A 20,284-nucleotide genomic window follows, 5' to 3' on the forward strand; every position below is an offset into this window, starting at 1 on the left:
AGTTCAGCTCTGGGCTGGTTTTCTGGGCCCAGGGGCCATGGATGGGAACACATCTGGGCTGCACTTAAAAGTCAGAGGCAAATGGGTCGCCTGACAAACCCATTAATCCTTTTGTAGTGAGAAAAAAACAAATCACTCTGCACCTGGCACCCGCTCCTCCGCTGAGGCTGCTGTTGATTCAGGGGGATGAAATGGAGCAGCGCAGCAGATCCTAGAGCCCCCGGAGCCTGGCATGGCCTCGGAAAGGCAGCTGCCTTTGCCTGGATCCCCGTTTCCTATAACATCACCGGCCAGGCTGGGCAGCGGCTTCCAGCTGGGCTGTCCCAACCTGCAGCTGGTACCTACCGGCCAGTAGGGCAGCGGGCTTGGCCCAGCGCACGCCGAAGCCAATGGTGACGCTCCCATTGACTTTGGGGCCCACGCTGTGCCCCCTACAGACGCCCCCACCCCCTGGGCTGAATTGCTGGCGCCGCGGGGTAACGCTGACTATAAACTTTTCCAAACTAAAGTGCTGGTTCCCCGCGCAATGTGCGCGCTGCGCGGGCCGCTGCCTCTGCGCACAGAGCGCAGCCGCTTCCCCGTTACCTGAGCGTAGCCATCGGGCGCGTCTCCGGCTGCCCCAGCAGCTGGCGGGGAAGGCTCCGCTCCGGCTGGGGTGAGAGCAGGGCCGCTCTCGCCCTGCCCTGGGGAGTCGCTGGAGAGCTGGCGGGGCGCCCCTCGCTCCGGCGTCTGGCCGCCTCGCCTGCCGCCGCTCAGCGCGTCCAAGTCCAGCGTTTTGTTCTCAAAGGCTCCTTCCACGCTGCAGAACATGCCCCCGAATTTCTGCCGGGGCTTGGGGCTGCCCGAGCCCAGGGCCGCGAAGTACGCGGGCCGCTCGGGCTCCCTCCGCTCCTGCTGCGGGCTCGGCTCTGCCATGGCTGCGGGCGAAGGAGCCCGCCTGGGAGCGGGCAGTGGAGCGGTGCCCGCGGGAGGCTGCACACGCAGCGCTGGGGGAGGAATGGCAGCGGGAGAAGGGGCTCAGCCTGGTCCCCTTGGCTCCAGCGTGTGGCGTGTGGATGCCCGGCCGGTGATTCGTTAGCCAGGTAACGCCTTTGGGCTCTCCTGTGAGCCCGACAGACAAGGAGCTGTCCAAGGCGGTGGTGCTGAAAGCATCCGCGCCACTGGAGTTCATGGGGAGGCCATCCCAGGGGGAGCCCACCTAGGACTTTGATCGGCTAGGGAAAGAACCGCTAGAAAGCACCTTTGTGGCAACTTGCTGACAGGGTGGCTTTACTAAAAGCTGAATCTTTCACAGTCACCTCCCCTTTCCATAACCGTGTCCACAGTGTCACCGCTTCCCTTAGCCTCTGCCTGCCACGTTTCAGCCGATTAAATCCACCTTCAGTGTGATTTCCCCCCCCACGAAGGAAATCAACTGGCCTTTGGCAAATGTATGCAGAGTTTTTGGTGTCACCCCAATCCACATCACAGTGCAGCAAATCTGTCTTTGAGCTGCACTGAAAGTGAAGCTATGTAGAAGCTTCTTTAAGTAATAATGAGGAGGGTGGACAGTGCCTGTAGTTTTCTAACGCTGGGAGTCAAGAGCTGAAAGGCCTTTACACCGTTTTTTTGTTCTAGAAATCTGCGAACAGCAATGCAATGGTGACTCTATCATGCCCGTTAAACATTCAACATGATTCTTTTACAGTGATAAACACTGAATGCCACTTCTGAAACTTGGTATTTCCTGATGTAAACTATCAACTGTGAAGAAGCCACCCGCTTTTAATGGAGTGAAATTTACAGGCTTCTCTAGGTACTGAGCTTTTAATTTTCAGTCTCTTTATTCTTTCCAGTGATTAGTTGTTTTTCCTCAATAAAAAAAAAACCTCTCTCCTCTCTTGCATTATTATTCCAGGAAAAGGAATAATATTTACATATGCCAGGATAGAGTTTGCGATGGTAATTTATTTCAACAGTCTTTCCTAATTGGAATAATAATTAAATTTGGGGAAAAATTATGAATAATTTCTAAATCCATTAAGGATTTCAGAAAGACAAGCACTAAATTATCTCTAGAGTCATCTGATCTCAGCCATATGGCAATACCACATTTCATAGACTATTCTCTAGCTTGTATGAGTTGAGGTAGGCTTGTAGTTTCTGAAAGGCATTGTCCTATCTAATGTTGAATAGAATTAGGTCATCATATAGTGCTGCAAGCTTAGGACCTGATCCAACACTCATTGAATTCAGTGGAAAGACTCCCACTGATGTCAATGGGCTTTGGATCAGGCTTTTAGGGCCCAATCCTGCAAACATGTAAGCATGTGTTTAACTTTTACCCATGTGAACAGTTTCATGGAAGTCAATGGGAGTAAGGTTATTCACATATTTATGGATTTGTAGAATCATTCTTTATGTATGATGTAGCCATGGGGGAGATTCAGGTGATAATTTCACAATATTGCAGTAGAGTAAGTATTGTTATAGTTAATATAACAGATTCAAAGTCTTCATTCTCACCACCACAAGAATAACAAAACACATTTTCTATTTTTAAGGTTTAAAACAGACTTTTTTATTAAAAGTTTACAATAATTTATGTATTTTACAAATGAATAGAAAGTCTTTCGATATATATCATATGAATCACAATACAAAAATATGTGTAAAATTTTGTAGTTGATCAACATACAGTCCTATTTTAGGCCTGTCAATTACCATTTCAGCACTGAACCAAACATTACATATTTAGGATATGGTTATTAAGAGATTACATTAGAGAACACAAATAACTCACTGCATGTTTGCCATAGGAGAAAACATTTTATATAATTTATATTTTGCATAAATTTACAATAGATCTTTTTATAAAATGTACAATAAATAAATACATGGTTTAATACACATATTCACAATATGATTTCCTGAGTCTAAACTAAATCCATTACTGTGCTAAAACACACTACCTATTGTAAGGTTTTAATGGTAGCATTATAGATGCAAAGCAATTTGGCATCAATCCACCAAGAATGACTCTCAGGTATATTGTTTTTCTTAACAACAAGTGTTTGTGTTAACAAGCTGTGTAAGGCACTCAAGGATATACTGAAGGCTACTGATATTACTAGAGCTGAACACTTTAAATAACAGCCACAGTCCTTCAACAGCTTGAACAATAGGTATAGGCCTGAAATACACAAAATACAGGTGTCAACAAATTAAGCTGCAATTCAAATGGATTTTAGTTTAGACAATCAAAAACATTTGTGTTTCTATGCGCATGCTGTCTAATCAATCAGTATAATTAGTGTTACCTAGACAGTGAACATTTATGACTACTTCAGTGTCTCTTCAGAATCTCTGCTATTATGAGTCAATGCATTTACACATAATTTTCAAATTCTCATAGGCAAAACTTACCTATCATAATTTATTAATAACCAATCTAATGTTATACTTATTTTTATCTGGCCCTCAGTCTTGTAATAATTTGAAAGTAACATGCAAGGTTTGGGGTATGCTAAGAAAACATGTAGAAATGATGGTTTAGATTGTTCAACCCTTACTAACATTGGCGAAAACTTATTCACTGGAATAGCCCAATGAGACTTACTTGTGTGAATAGTAAGTGCTCACCAGTGTACGTAATGGTTGTGCAAACTAGCCTTATCTTTTAATTTCCAAGTTTTTCATTTTTATATTAAATCTATATGAAAAAAACACTTTACTACAAAAACCTAGATTTAGGCTAATGCCCCACCCTGTAATCCTATATTTTTAGGATCAGATTTTTAAAAGGTGCACAAGTCCCATAAAAGAAAAAGATAGCAACAATCACAGGATCTGATACTGCCATCCTTACATAATGGCTTCAATGACACTGCAATTGGAGCGAAGTGTTATTCAACATAAGTTAGGTTGGTAGAATCAGGCCCAAAATGATTTAAAGTTGACAGTGAAATAAAATTTGTGTTTAAAATATGTAGCACATATATGTGAATGCAACATCTGTGTAAAAGAAATATTTTAAAAACATTCACTGAGCCATTTTTTCTTTCTATGTACATAACATTTTTTTACATATAAACATTAACATCTCCATAAGTATCATCCTTATTTACTGTACATTTAGCTTTTTTTAAAGTGGGGTGTAAGAATATTTAATTTGGGGATGGGGAGAAGGAGAACTGAATTCTAGACATATATACAACATGCAAAACCATGGCCCAAGTAAACAAAAAATAAATGTATTCAAGCCAGTTTCAAATACACCTGCCTTTACATTCTAAACTCCTAACCAGTGCATCAACTATTATCATGCATATCCATATGAGTAGCAGCATTTGAATTCCTAAGCTCACCTGGAACATAAGGTCTGTATAGTCAGGCATTTAATTTAAGGCATTTTTATAGATGCCTGCATAGTACATTCCATTAAACTTTAATCCAACAATTTCTTATTTAGAGTTCAGTAACATCTCAGATAGAAAGTGGTTATATTATTATGTGTTATTCTAAGTAAATAAAATATTTAAAGACAACATATGTTTAAGTAGAATTAAATTGTACTTTTAGAATTAAACAATATTGTAAGCATGAAATGCAAAGGTAAAACAATTAAATCAGCTATACAAATCCTAATATTGGCATCTGTATCTTATCCAACTGGAATTAGTTGAATTATTTCTATAAATTGGTCATATTTTCATATCAGAACTCACACTTCTTGTTTTAAAAGGTCTTAACACACTAACAAAATGCAAATATAAGAAATGTTTGATGAGAAACACATTTCCTCATCTTTCTTTCTCATTTCCCTTTCATTTTGTATGGTTGCTTACAATACATGTATCCAGTTCAGTTTGGCACTAGATGTGCCAGCTTCTGGAGGACTTTCTAGAGTTTAAATTCTGAAGATTTTTTTCTTAGCTTCATTTATAAAATAAAAGTATGGAAGCAGTGTAGAAAACAAACAAAAGTATTTACTAAAAAAGAGATACTCTTTCCAGCATGTAATGATAGTCCAAACTGTTTTGGGTATTTGTATTTCATGAGATTTAGTAGGTTGTATTAGATAGCTATCAATTAAAACCAGTTAGAATTGGCTGCATCCACTTGCTGTTTTCTCACTGGAAGAAAATTGAAAGATAATGTAATGTAAATATTTGAAGCTATATTGTGGACTTCTTCATGCAGTATACAATCAATTTTTTTATCCACAAACGTAATTAACAAAAGAACTAAAGCAAAAGGAAAATATTAAAGTGCCTGTAAAAATGGCACACTTTACTTGACAGATCTAGGACCTGTTTTTATGTGGAGACCTATAAATTTGCTGTAGCAACAAAAATAAGTTTTTACTACTTTAAATCTATTAGTACTGCAGAACCAGTAAACTATGAGAGAATGAATTAGATTCTTCTCTGGTTTGTGCTTCATCAAAGGAAAGGTTAACTAAGTTCCAATTATCAACCCAAATTGTGCCTTCACATTACATCTGTGCAGTCCCATTTAAAACAATGTAAAGATGCAAAAAAAAAAAAAGTCAATCGGATTGCACAGGTGTAACCCAGGGCAGATTTGCAACAGTGGAATATTTATTACTGGAGATGATGTACAAGCTAGAAAGAATATAATTCAGATGCCAGTTTGAGTCTGATGGTCTGGCATCAAGAAAAAAGTCTTCTATACTAAGCATATTTTAATGTGGAAATCACTGTTTGATTCTGCAAACACTTATGCATGTGCTTAACTCTACACACCATAATACCATTAACTTCAATGGGATTACTCACAATGTGTAAAATTAATCATGTGCATAAGTGTTTGCAGAATCAGAGCTTAAGACACAATAATCATGAAGCCCACAATGTCACAGAATCACCTTCTGTACTTTGAAGCAAAGGGCATTAAACAACACCATTGTGGAAGCAAAGATACAAACTCATATTACATAAAAAATATATCACCTTTTTTAACTTGAAAAACTCTTCTGGAATCTTCTGATCATAGGAAACAAGTGGAATGACAACAGAGCATGAATACAGCAGGTCCAAATTTTCCCCCACAGAAATTTTAGACAAAAATGAAAACTGTTTAGTTTTTCATTGAACTTTTCCATGGGAAATTTCAACTTTTCAGCAAAAAAAATAAAAAAAAAAGATTTTGTTTGAAAGTGAGAGTGGGAGTGCCTCATGGGAATTGTTGTTTACTTCTCATGTACCCATCCTTCTCTATGCACCATGATCCCCAACTGAACTACATCTTCCATAATGTACCACAGGCTTCCATTTTTGTGGGGGGAAGCTGTGCAACATGGCATCCCTAGTATTGAATGAACAGTGACCCTAAAGTCACCCCAAGGCAATGTCTGTGCTAGACATTTTTTGACCAAAATTATCCACCATTTCAAGCTATGGTTCAGTTTAGCAGTCATCTGCATGAACACCATATCTTGTAGACCCACTCTGAGAAAGGTAAGCTGGCATGATGGCAAAAATGTTACTGGCTACCTGAAGTCCTGTCTGTACTAACATACTCATTGGTAGCAACAATAGACAAATGTGGACAAAAAAGGCTAGTGTAGACTACCAACACTTGAGGTCTTTCCTCCAAGCGCATGAGTACTGCAGCATAGTGGTTTCCCATGCCAGGACCACTTTTTCCATACTGAGACTGCCTTCCCACATAGCCAGGATCTTGCTGGGAAGATCAATTTATCAATTGATTTATCAATACAGGAAGGGCAAGGGTGTTGACAGTCCCTGACACCTGTCTGTAACCACCTTGAAGGTCATGACTACCAGGTTAAGAATCCATGTAATAGCACTGCAGAATGGGTAAATTCATTCCTAACATTCTTCCTTTATTTTCTTTTACCCTTTTCAAATGTTGACAAGTGCAAGTCGGGGACTGGCAGAGGCACAAGTGTAGGAATTTTCATGAAAAGTAAGAGGGAAACATGGGGTGATATAAAAATGGGAAACATGAGATGATGTAAGGTAAAGACTCAGGAGAAGGAGCCAATTATTGTTGAGAAGAAGATCAGCCCTATGTTGAATGGATGGCTGTCAGACAACCATTTGGAGAAAGGGATGGAATGGAAATGTTAACAAAATCTTAGCGAAGTTAAGGAGGATGAAGTGTCAAACATTTTATGGCTTATTTAAAACTATCAAAATTTCAGAATTTGAGATAGGATAACTTTTTAATGTACAGTAGCTCCTATGATGTAGAACCCCTAGTGATATATAAATATAGCTACACATTTGCTACATGTAACTAACCATTGAGAACATCCAGTGACTACTTCGTGGAGGATATGTTTTCCTTCACCCATCAAGATAATGCTAAACCATGGAAAAATACATCCTTGCAGCCCAAGTCAAAAAGCCATTGCCAAGCATGAACACATTCAAAAATACACACAAAAATGTATTTAGTATATCATTCCTTGAAAATGCAAACATTGCTGAGCAGTCATATTAGCCTAAAAGGCTGTTAACCATGTCAAACATTGTGTATGACACTTTCCTGTCTCAAATATTAGATGTTCTTTCCTGAATCTGGCATGTGTGGCGGTATGATTAAGACAATGACAGCTGGAGGAACTATGAGTCTGGCTGATGGCAATGATGATCTACCCTTAGGTCACTATTATAGCGTGTTTGGTTATTTGTGGGGAAGTGATGCATAGATGCATCCCCGATGCATGGATTTAGGAGATGTCCTGCATGAATGGAGGATGGTCTACATTTTTGCTCGAATAGTAAGATCCATTTGCTGAGTCACCATATGGCTCCTCAGCAGAAGATGCCAAAGAGATGCCACAGCATTAACAGCATTAACTCTCACTGAAATTTTCACATGGAGTTAATGGGATGTGCAAAGAACTGTATCATGGTGAGGGCCATTAAAGCAATAATCCTGCAGAGTTCAGTTGAGGAATATCCATGGGACCCTGGAAGTGAAAGGAAAGGTGCCACAGAAGTGACATCCCTTGCAGGAACAGAGTAAATGCATTTAAGTAGGGCTCCCTCAAGACACATGCTTCATCCCCTTTTCCTTTAAAGTGCCCTATTGCAGGAAATTATTATGGTTGTATATCAGATCAAGAGATGGAGAGCTTTATCTGCTCTTGCAGCATGTTCTAAAGGCTTTCATTCTTTAAGTTCTGCGAGTTGTAAGGGTTGTTTTTTGGAGGGTATCTTTTATTGGTCAGTTTCAGGAAAGACATTAAAATTGAAAACTTTCTGTGGTATTTCAGCTAGAGCAGGCAACAACTCTGCACCCCGAGGTGGAGTTAAACACATTTGTGATGTGATTTATTTTAAAACAAAAGCAATTTGTAAAAAATGTCCTGACCCTTTAAAGGCCAAACATGAATACAACACGGCTTCTCTCACCAAAGGCCAGGAAATGTACAAGGCACGGTTTGCTTTAGCCAAGTCAAATACATATGTGTGGCTAAGTTCAGCAAAACTCCAGAAAGAGAGAGGAATTCTCCCTTTCCCTGTCACCCCCGCACCAGCCACTTTTCCATTCCTCCTTGTAAAGATCCTTCCTCCAGAACTCGCACCAGCAGACTAAATCACAGCTCCCCACAGCTGCCCTAGTCCTGCTATCCTGTAGCCATTGTAGGCAACTTCATTTCTTAGAGGGAAAGGGTAACTAACCCCTTCCTAGCCAGTCTCTGGACAGGATTTATATAGCATATGACATGGTATAAAAACAAAAAGAAAAATAAGCAATCCCTAAAAAGATACAAAACTCAGAGAAATACAAAATGAATAAAGGTGGCTATTAATCATCACTTTCCTGTCTAAACTACTGGCACTCTAATCCAAACACCACCATGCTACTTAGAGCAGTGGTTTTCAAACCAACCAGGCCATTAAAAGTCCCGTTGGTGGTGCTGCCTCATTAAGGCAGGCTAGTTCCTACCTGTTCTGACACCGAGCTGCGTCCCAGAAGCGGCCAGCAGCAGGTCCGGCTCCTAGGCGGGGGTGCCACAGAGCTCCATGCACTGCCCCTGCCCTGGCTCCACACTCCCACGTGCCAGAAACCAGCCAATGGGAGCTGGCAGGGTCAATGCCTGCAGGCAAGAGACACGCGGCACCGCTTGCGCACCTCTGCCTAGGAGCCGGACCTGCTGCTGGCCACTTCTGGGGCACAGCCCAGTCCATGATGCCAGGACAGGAAGGAAGCCTGCCTTAGCACCCCCACTGTGCCGCTGACTGGGAGCCACCCAAGGTAACCCTGTGCCCCATCCTCATGCCCGAATCCCCTGCCCAGCCCTGAGCCCCTTCCTACACCGCAAACCCCTCATCCCCGGCCCCACCCCAGTGCCTGCATCCCCAGCCCAGAGCCCTGATCCCCTCCTGCACCCCAACCCCCTGCCCCAGCCCAGATCCTCCTCCCACACCCTGAACCCTTCATTCCCGGCCTCACCCCGTAGCCCTCATCCCCGCACCCCAACCCTCTGCCCCAGCCATGACACCCTCCCACACCCCAAACCCCTCATCCCCAGCTCCGTCTGGTCACAGGCATCAATAATTTTCTTCAACTGGGTTGTCAGAAAAAACGTTTGAAAACCACTGGAGGACCTAATAACAAAGAGAAGCAGGAAGCACCAGAGGTGGAGTCAAGATAATTGAAGTAATTCTACATAAAGCCAAATGATATAATTAACTGTGTTCACTGAGGACCATGTCCATACCAGTTGAAGTGTCATCCTTTAGCTGCTTTGTGCTAACTTTTCTATGGAAGTGGCTAGAGGATTTTTTGTTTATTCATTTTAAATGTTATTGTTTTCATCCCCCTTCAATTGAAAAACAGCTGAGGGGATTTTTGCTAAAATTTAATACACACAAAAAAAATCACTTTCCAAGCATGGAAAAATTCATCTGAAGAGATGATTTTGTCAGAAGGTTATAATTATATGAAAAAAGAATTTATAATGGAAACTTTTTCAGAAATGAGGATAGTAGCAGAACAATGACAACTCTGTAAATGAGCTCGTTATTGATGACTCATTACGATATCATTTTAAAAATCAACCTTAAAAATGGGAGTGATCAAAGATTATGGATAATAATTCACATTGAAAATGAATGATTGACTTAAATCAGTCAGTTATCATATTACTGCATATCCCACTACAAATACTGTAATTCAAGGGCATATATAGGATAGCTAAAGGGATTTACTAGCAGTTTGCTTAAACACATCTCCCTGAGCTGAAAATCACATTTCACATGATCATGCCTTTAGTATTCTTCTAGTAGGAGGACAGGAGGATAATTGTTAATGGATAAGACCATTCCCAATTGACACTCAGCAGATGGTTCATCTGTCCTTACAGCCAACGCTGAACCAGGCATTAGTAGCATAAGCCACCATATGGCTTAGAGAAACGGACACTGTTAGCACTGCAAGAGGGTTATTTTATTATTCTTTGGGAAAAATAGGATGAAGTTTATATTGAAGAATGTAATGTCATTAAAACTTACATTGAGCAGCTGAATTAATGCTTCCCAGTACTTTATTCTGCTTCTTTAGATATATAATTTTCATTTGGTTAGTTTTTCAAAGGAAGAAATGATTTGGACCAACTCAATTGTGTGATGCTGTTATCCTAGGCTAACAAAGAAAGTTAAAGAAAGGTAAAAACAAGTAATAGGAATACTAGGTGAAATGTTGGAAACAGTGGGAATAAGCAATCACAGGATAGTTTATTGATGGGAATTACAACTGCAAAATAATGTCTTCTCTCTGATCTAAGCGGAAGGTATGAGACAGCTGCCAGAAACAGACATACGTTTCTCAGGGGAGGAAGAAAAAAAATTCAGAATGAAGTCAGGATGATGTCCCAACAGATAATTAAAAAACTGCTGTCATCAGCTGACTAAAAAACAAAAAACAAATCCCCTCAGTGACTAGACAGGATCTATCCTTGAAATACGAAAGAAGTGTGCAAAGCCATAAGATAAACTCTTTCAGATATACTGAAAACCTCACTGGAGACAGGACAGGAGGGAAGGGCTTATTGAATTAGTAAGAAATTCACCGGAAGAAGAGTTCTAAAGGACTATGAAGCTGAGTTCAAGGATGAAAAATATATCATGGAGAGAATAAAGTTACATCTAGGACATTTTGATTTAATTATAGTTAGTATGGATTCACATTAAGGCATCACAAAGTAAGAAAAATATTTTGAAGAAATAACTAAGAGATAACCAGGTGAAATCCATGTATGGACTTAATTTAGCTGGAGAGCTGGATAACATTTGATATACTGCCATACCAAATATTACTCTATCTGGTGAGTTAGCGAGGGAGTGAGCTACTTAAAAGGCTAGACCAGGTGCTTTTAGCAGTGGTATGCTGAGTCTTCATGTATACACTCTAATTTAAGGCTTCGCGTGCCGGTAATACATTAACGTTTTTTAGAAGGTCTCTCTATAAGTCTATAATATATAACAAAACTACTGTTATATGTAAAGTAAACAAAGTTTTCAAAATGCTTCAGAAGCTTTATTTAAAATTAAATTAAAATGTAGATCTTATTAGTTTAGTGTGATCTTTGCCCTGGCTGAGTTTTCCAGTGTCTGGTGGCACCTATTTAGATACTTTAAGCTGCACACAGGCTTCTGAGTTATAAATTGTTAACCGGCTGGCAGGAGGTCAGCGGCTGGAACCCCAGATCGGCATCTGAGGTGAGTGGAGCTGGCGGCTGGTAGGGCTGAGCAGGGCCAAGCCTGGACCCTCTCTGGCAGGGGACCTGTGCTGGAAGCAAGGTGAGTGAGGCTGCAGCGGGGACCCCGGCTGGTAAGGGGCCAGCAGCCGGAACCCCAGAGCGGCAGCGGGCTGAGCAGGTCAGCCTGCCCAGCTCTGGCGTTTCAGGGGTGGGCTGAGCATCTCCGCCAGCCCCCCTCTGGGGTTTCAGCCGCTGGATCCTGCCAGCTGGGGTCACAGCCCACTGCCAGCCTGGGGTTCCTTCACCCAGGCCAGCAGTGGGCGCTGAGTGGGACTGGTGGTGGGACCCCGGCTGGCAAGGGGACAGCAGCGGAAACTCCAGAGTGACGGCAGGAAGAGTGGCTCAGCCTGCCCCGCGTGCCGTCAAAAATTGGCTCGCGTGCCACCTTTGGTAGGTTGCCGACCCCTGGGCTAGACACCCCAAAACAAACCCAGTATCATAACTGGCATTAACTGGCAATCTTGACAGCAGTCTCAGCAAAGAGACAAAGGATGGAATAAGCACAGAGATTAAACAACCTTTTAACAGCTGGAGGTAGTCTATCCAGAACTGGACCAAGGCATATTTCTGGACAGTGAGCATAAATAAGTGACTTCTGGCTCCAGAACCTGTCAATCTAATACTTTTCATGAGCTGAATTCACTTAAATACCGTTTCAAACCCAATGTCACATGACATAACAGCTATTGTGTAGGACTGGAAGAGCCTACACAGAATTCATGGCCCCTTTCACCATGAATGTTTGTTCCTATGGCTACCGCTTGGCCTCACATTTGGTGTCACCCAGTGTAGCTTTCTTCAGCTTTGCTCATGAAATGTCTTTGAAATAAAAATGCTAATTGAAATCCTGAGAAAAGACCCTCAGCTGTATAGCAACTACTAATCAATTTCACTGTTAATCACTGACTATAAACTATTCATCACAATGTTTGCTGTGAATTAGGTAATTCTAACAATGAGACATTCAGCCCAAGCAGGGTTCATCCTTTCTGAGAGAAAAGCAGCGGAGTACGAAGGTTATAAGAGTATGAAGCATAAAAAGAGATGGAACCCAGTAGCTGCTTTATCCCTAGATACAGAAGAGGTGATCAATCAATGAGAGGGAGATTATTTATTATATACAATGGGAAACTATGGCTTCAGAGAAATATTATCTAAATAATACAATTATTTCAATTCTACTCCTTTTGAAGTAAGTAGGACTTTTGCTGTTGACTTCAACAGAAAGAGTCTCAGGTCCTATCTTCCCAATCTTCAGTCCTGGCAAGAATGAAGACACTGAATTCCGTTATAAAGGAAAACCAGACAAGGCTGCCAATTTATAACCCTCCTAGTTGCCCTATCACTAGCAACTTATACAGTGTCATTGAAAACCAAAAAGTGAAAGGAGTCAATTTATAATGTGTATAACTCACATTTTATCACCCGTAGATAAGCTATTGCTCATTTTACATAGGGGAGGAGTCATCAACAACATGAGAAGAGGAAGAATTATGTGGGGAGAGGAATATGGAGGTAGTTTTGGAATTGAATTTTTTCCAAAAAAGAAAAACCAACAGTGGTTGCTAACTCAAAATAAGCCCCGCCAAAGTTTAAATATATGACACTGGAGATGGCAGGCCAGCTCCTTGGCTAGTGTAAATTGGCGTTACTCCATTTGCTTAAAAGGAGCTATGTATGTCCATTTACACCAGTTGAAAATCTGGCCACACAGTTATGTGTATTTTAAAGCTTGTAGAAGTATGACTGCAGCCCATCCACAGCAGGAATTTCCCTTATCCTCTTTTTGAGGCTTTGCTACTACTACTATCTGTCTATTTGAGCCTTCTGAGCACTAGAAGACTATTCACACGCTTAAAGTTAAGCTCATAATTAAATGCTTTGCTGGATTGGTGCCCAGTTAAACAAAACAAAGCTATAGAAAATTAAGAAACTGCCTTGCGGCATCATCCTGTTCAGGTCTAAAACACAACTGATTACTAAAGGCAAATATTTTTCAGATTTAAGAACTCTGAGCTACATACCCCCCCTTGATATTTACGTGTGACCTGGTGAAATTAGTACCTGTGCATGCATTCTCAAGAGCAGAATTTGGTTCACTTTTTCTTTTTTATTAAAAACTTTAATTTGCACATTACTTAATCTTATAGTGAAATAAGGGGCCAGACAAGATGAAGTAAATGGGCCTAGCTATTGGGGATTTGGTCTAAAAATTTTCTAGAGAAAATAAATCTTTTACACCTTTATAAACAGTAATGGGTAGAGCACTTTCTGCATCTCAGGCATACTAGCTAGACCAGAGAAAATCTAAGGAGAGGAACTGAGAGACAAACACTATTATATGGATATTCTACAGAGGGCATCTATAGTCAGGGGAAAATATTGCTCTGATACTTACACAAAATGATGTATTGGATAGCTCTGATATCAGAGAGGTTTAACTATATTCCAAGTTTGAAATATAGCTAATGGCATCAGAGAACAAATATATAGGTCATTGGCAGTAGAACTTCTTTGAGATAGGAATGGGCTGCTCCAAAAGCAAGCCATGTTCAGGGGGATATTTTTTATAATAGAAAACTATATGGACTGTGTTGTAGCCCCATCCCTTCATGATTCCACCATCTAGAGAGGTTTTTTTCATTAACTTTTGGTCATATCCATTAAGGGATAGATTGACCTTCAGAGCTCAGCCCCAAGCACAGGGTGGGGTGTACTTGTGTCACCCAGGAGGAGATCTGGAGCTTCTCCTGTTTCCTGTTGCTCTTGGGGGGGGGGAGAGGGAGGGCACTTAGTAGGTTACTACAACCTCTTCTGAGGTGCAGCTTACTCCCTCCTATCTTTGACTGCCAACTCTGCTGGATGACACATGGGGAGCAGAGCCATGGATCCACTTGTTCCCCACTCACTCGTGGGCAGGGGGATCAATATTGGACACATCACTGTTGCTTTTCCCCTTGGACTCCAGCCACAGTTGGAGAAAATCCTACATGGACATGCAGTGGGTAAGGTTCATGGCCTTACTCCCTTGCACTGCCACGTAGGACCAGGGCACAATCTTGTTCTAAATATTGCACATTTAAACTAACATAAGTATATACTTGTAGTAGCAGGAGCCATATATGATATGGCTGCAGAGTGTCTTGTATATTTTGGCCAATGCTGCACTAAAATAAATAAACAAATAACTAAGCCAGAGTTGTGTATCTTCTAAATAGTGTCTGTTAATATTTACTCTCATAAATAAGGTGTTTAGGATGAAATTTTTAAAAGCACCTATACTTGGCCTAACTGTTCTCATTAAAGACAATGATGAAACTCCCAATAACTTCAGTGGGTGCAAAATTAGTCCAACGATGAACATTTTTGAATTTATTTAGTTTATAGCAAAATTGTATACTGATCCTGTAGATTATAATGATAACGTTCCCATTGCCTTCAGTCAGCGTTTTGTATGGTCTAAATCAGGGTAGATGGAGAGGGGACAGTTTGCATATGTGTAAATGAGAGCAGAATTTGGTCCTACAGAAGGAACAAATCAAAGATTATGGATAGACCAAAATATACCACATCAAACCAAACCAACTCTGCAGGTACTGTAAATCATTTTGTCATGAAAATTTCTGCAATTCAGAGCTTGCAGATTGACATGTGGAGATTGAAGTCGTCTGCTAATTCCCAAAACAAAAATACTTTAAAAAAGCAGTTAAGGATGCTATGTGATAATATCAGTTACAAAACCCAAACAGCTAAGAGCAAGGCAATCAGTAATTAAGGACATAATAGATCTTATGTTACCCACATAATGAACTAACGTTATTCTTCTCAAATATAAAGAAAGGTATCATTACAACACAATTGTCTTAAATCTCCATTGAATTGGTGTTTGGAGTGTATTTTTATTATCTTGACTTTGGTATTTAAACATTTTCTTTTAAGGGATACTGCTACATGACAAATATAAGTGAATATGTTAATCAATTTATAGCATTTTTTGGTAAATTACTTATAATTGTTGCCACTTGAAAATATTTTTATATTTCTTTCAATAGGAAAATACTATCACATTATCAATTAATCTTGTCAATACTTTCACACATGGTTACTCAAATTGAAGTCAGTGGGACAACTTGTGCATAAAAGTTTACCATTTACATGCATAAGTACCTGTAGGACCAGAGTTTAAATGTCAAATGCAAGCTCTGAATAGGGTGACCAGATGTTCCAATTTCATAGGGACAGTCCCGATTTTTGGAGGCTTTTCTTATATAGGCTCCTATTACCCCCCCCACCCCATGTCCCGATTTTTCACACTTGCTGTCTGGTCACCCTAGCTCCAAACCCCATTGAAGTCAGTCTATTTTTCTCATATATAGCTAGCACACTAATTTTTAAAGGAGATTTAATACCAATGGAGTGCCATCAAATTCATCAGGGCTCTACATGGGAACAAGATTCTGCCACTCACATTAGATTGCAGAATCGGGGCTATGGAGCTTTATAATGAAAGCCACTTGCCTCTCTGTAATCCACAGATGAGATACTGATGTAGATGAGAGAGCAGTTTTGTCTCCAGGTTCAATCACTGTGCACTTTGCGGAGATTACTAATAAGGGTGATGATGAAGATATCTGCTTTTTGACTATTGTCATTCAGTCATCCTTAAGGCTTTATACCAGAAATGGACCCATGTATAAATGAAGATAATAAATTTCAACGCCTTTGGGTTTCTGAAATGAGCAACACCACCAGGAAAAGTACAGCTGCAAAATGACATAGGACCTTGCAGCATCATTAAACCTACTTGCCTCTTTTTAATAGTGTCTTGAGAAAATCTAATGCAGACATGCTATAAAAATGCCTTTGGTAAAATGACATAGTGCTGATTCATTGATGCTCATCAGTAGCATTTTTAACAGCTATTTTTTGTTCTATTAACATTGATTTTTTAAAAAAATAGTTAAAATGGTTCAGTAATTAACACTGCATATCATTAATTTTTTTTTAGAAAGGGAGCATATAACATTTTCTTTTAAAGAATATTTTTAGCAGTCATACTACTCATAATCCTGTCTTGCAGTGATGCAAGATGGAACAGAAAAAAGAATTGTGGCTAAAACTGTTTGAGGATCATCAAAACAGCAGCAATATAACAATATGGTTTTGGATTGTTATGTTTGTACCAGAGCATGATTCACTGGATCTGTTCATCTTCATCATGTTTCATTCCAAGAATAATGGCTAATTCTGTACTGAGATAGCAATTTTGCAGCTTAGAAAACACTGGCCCAAATTCATCCCTGTTGTAACTCCCCTGAAGTCAGTGGTATTATATCAGGGGTAAATCTAGACTATTATGTATGATTAACAGGAACACTCAGAAAGTCTGTGTCAAACCACAGTCACGGTTAACAACCCTAAAGTAGGGTTATGGTGAAAAACTGGAACTTTAAGCAATCATTGTAATCACTTTGCTAATTATGCCTGGGTTTCTCTTCCCTCCTTTGCCATGAGTCTGTGTCTGATCTGGCTCCTTGTTGAGCTGGCCCCTCATGCCTAAAGGCCATATTTGCAGTTCAAAGAAGAAGATGGCTCAGTTTCAGACAGCTAGCAGGCTCGTGACTTACTAGATGATATGAGGTCCCACACAGACACAAACTGGTCAAGGATCCCACCCACTCAAACTGGGGAATCTATGGCTATGAGCTTCATGACTACTCAAGAGGTGGCCATCAGGGCATAATGAGAATAACTTAGCATTTCTAGGAATAAAATCAGGGGCCAAGGTCTTTCTATTCAGATTGGTTTATCTTTCACCTTCCTTTTTCTCACCAGCTGCTCATCTTCAGCTTTCTTCCATATTTTGCTCAATTTTGAGACAATTCCCCACCACTTCAGGTATGGGACTCAAAATTTCATTGAATTTTGTTGAGACATTTCACAGTATCCCAGATGCCATTACCCCATAACCAAAATTCCATGGTGATGGATCAATTGAAATACTCTACATATGGACTGCAAAAATGATAAATGGAAGCTTATTATGCAATATTTTTAATCAAAATTAATAACCAACACAATATTTTTGAACATTTTTATGGGTGCTGATTGTTATGATGTGGTGAGTCATTATAATGGGGGCTTCATTACTTTTTGGAATGAAATCAGTTTGCAATGGGTTATAGATTCTGCTAGGAAACAAAGATATTGGCTTTGTAATGGTATTTGGGAAAGGTAATGGTATTGTGTATAGAAAGCAATTTATGATGTTACTTCACAATTTATTGTATATTTCTGGTAATATGTAGCATACATTACATTAGTCTGTTTCCTCAGAAATTAAAAGTGGTTTAAATGTTTATCTATTATAATCATTGAGGTTGTGGGGCTATTATGAGTCTTTATAATCAATTCTTAACTTCTATGCTCTACAGAAACATTCATTTTTAATGTATGAGCAATATGTGCATAGTGTGACAAAGTTCCTCCTCTACCTTGGTGGGTCCTGCGCTTATTGGCAGATTTGCTCACCTCAGTGATCTTCCCCTCTGGTGGAACCCACAGTCTGGGTCAACTCCTCCTGTGTCTGATCAGGAGTTGGGAGGTTTGGGGGGAACCCGGGCCCACCCTCTACTCCAGGTTCTAGCCCAGGGCCCTGTGGATTGCAGCTGTCTATAGTACCTCCTGTAACAGCTGCATGACAGCTACACCGCCCTGGGCTACTTCCCCATGGCCTCCTCCAAACACCTTCTTTATCCTCACCACAGGATCTTCCTCCTGGTGTCTGATAACGCTTGTACTCCTTAGTCCTCCAGCAGCACACCCTCTCCCTCTCAGCTCCTTGTGCCTCTTGCTCCCAGCTCCTCTCACACACTTCCTCTCCTCTGGCTCCCCCCTCCCTGACTGGAGTGAGCTCCTTTTTAAACCCAGGTGCCCTGATTAGCCTGCCTTGATTGGCTGCAGGTGTTCTAATCAGCCTGTCTGCCTGAATTGGTTCTAGCAGGTTCATAGAATCATAGAATCATAGAATTCAAGATCAGAAGGGACCATTATGATCATCTAGTCTGACCTCCTGCAAGATGCAGGCCACATAAGCCGATCCCCCCCACTCCTTTAGCAAGCGACCCCTGCCCCATGCTTTGGAGGAAGGCGAAAAACCTGATTCCTGATTACTCTAGTGCAGCCCCTGCTCTGGTCACTCAGGGAACAGAAAACTACTCAGCCAGTGACCAGTATATTTGCCCTCTACCAGACTCCTGTACCCCACTGCCCTGGGTCTGTCACAATAGCTAGAACCCATTATGTAGCACACATGGCTGCCTATGCTGCCCCAATCCAAAGGGCACTCAAGTCTAACTGCACAGAGTTTTGACAGATAGCACAAAATGAATGTTACATTTTGACATGCTGAAAATTCATGGGTTGGGAAACCACATTACGGAAACTGTGAAAACTCTGGATAGGGAATCCCCAAGGTCAAGCCTGCTTAGATATGTAGCACTGGACCAGTGTAAAAAGTGTGATTTCTGGTATATTTCATGAAGGGCCCAACTTTCAGAATTAACTTTCTGTAGAGCACAATGAGGCCTTTGGTGACAACAATGAGTAATTTCACGTCTAAATGTGTATTTGCATGCATAAATGAGGGATCTGTATGCGTATTTTAGGCATCAGCTTTTAAAAACTGGAACTGAATACATTCATCACTCATTCTCTGGGCATTTTCGTAGTGGGCAAACAAGTTGAAATTTCTAAACAGTGCAGCAGATGTCACCACTTCCATTAAATTTTAATGGAGAATGTGTGACTGCTTTGAAAAAAGTACCCACTATAGTTGGATTCTGGCTCAATGCCATAAAAAATAAACCTGATACTTGTATATTGTGTTGATCCTGAATGAAAATAAAAATACACAGTCTAAACTGATCTGCAAGTACAGTGAGCCATGAAACAATAGAAGCAAGACAATCCTTTTCAAGAACCTTCTTGCTGACATGTATTTCTTTTTATTACAGATCTCCAGGTCACTACTACAGGAACATTTGCTGCCCTAAAGTATGGCATTTAAAGCAAGAATAGTTACACTGTAAATCAGCAAAGAGCTTTCTCGAGCCAGAAATGTAGAGTAAATGCAGAAAATCGAGACTGACACTCTGCCCATAATTCACGCTTCTTTTAGGAAAAAAATTGCCCTTATTCTTGCCATTTGGCTAAGTGTCAGCCTTGATTTTCAGCCATAACATGGATTTCCCGTCCTCCTCTAGACAAGCGCTTAATCTTACTTATATGTAGTTCTCTTTTGTAGCTAACCTTTTAATGGTAGTTTTTAGAATATATACTTATAATTATTACACCCTTTAAAAACCTTATTATAGATTTACAGAATCTAGGACTCCATAAAGGCATTCCTGGTACAGATACCCCATGCCAATTAGTGACAGCACATTTTTAATAATTTGAAATTAATTCTGGGAAACATGATACTTACTGTGGCCTGATGAATTCCATCCATTTTACAATGCTCCTAACTCAGTGACCATA

General features: G+C 40.5%; 1 protein-coding gene across 1 annotated transcript in view; it reads right to left on the reverse strand.

The window, feature by feature from the left end:
• Positions 1-2,652: 2,652 nt before the first annotated feature.
• The window catches only part of JAKMIP3 (Janus kinase and microtubule interacting protein 3), a 127,403-nt gene continuing 109,771 nt past the window's right edge, over positions 2,653-20,284 (reverse strand). Inside the window, exon 22 of the mRNA XM_045025746.1 lies at positions 2,653-5,114. The gene's annotated coding sequence lies outside the window, so the exon portion shown is untranslated. The remainder of the gene's footprint in view (positions 5,115-20,284) is intronic.

The sequence above is a fragment of the Mauremys mutica genome, chromosome 7, assembly GCF_020497125.1.
Source record: "Mauremys mutica isolate MM-2020 ecotype Southern chromosome 7, ASM2049712v1, whole genome shotgun sequence".
Classification (NCBI taxonomy): Eukaryota; Metazoa; Chordata; order Testudines; family Geoemydidae; genus Mauremys; species Mauremys mutica.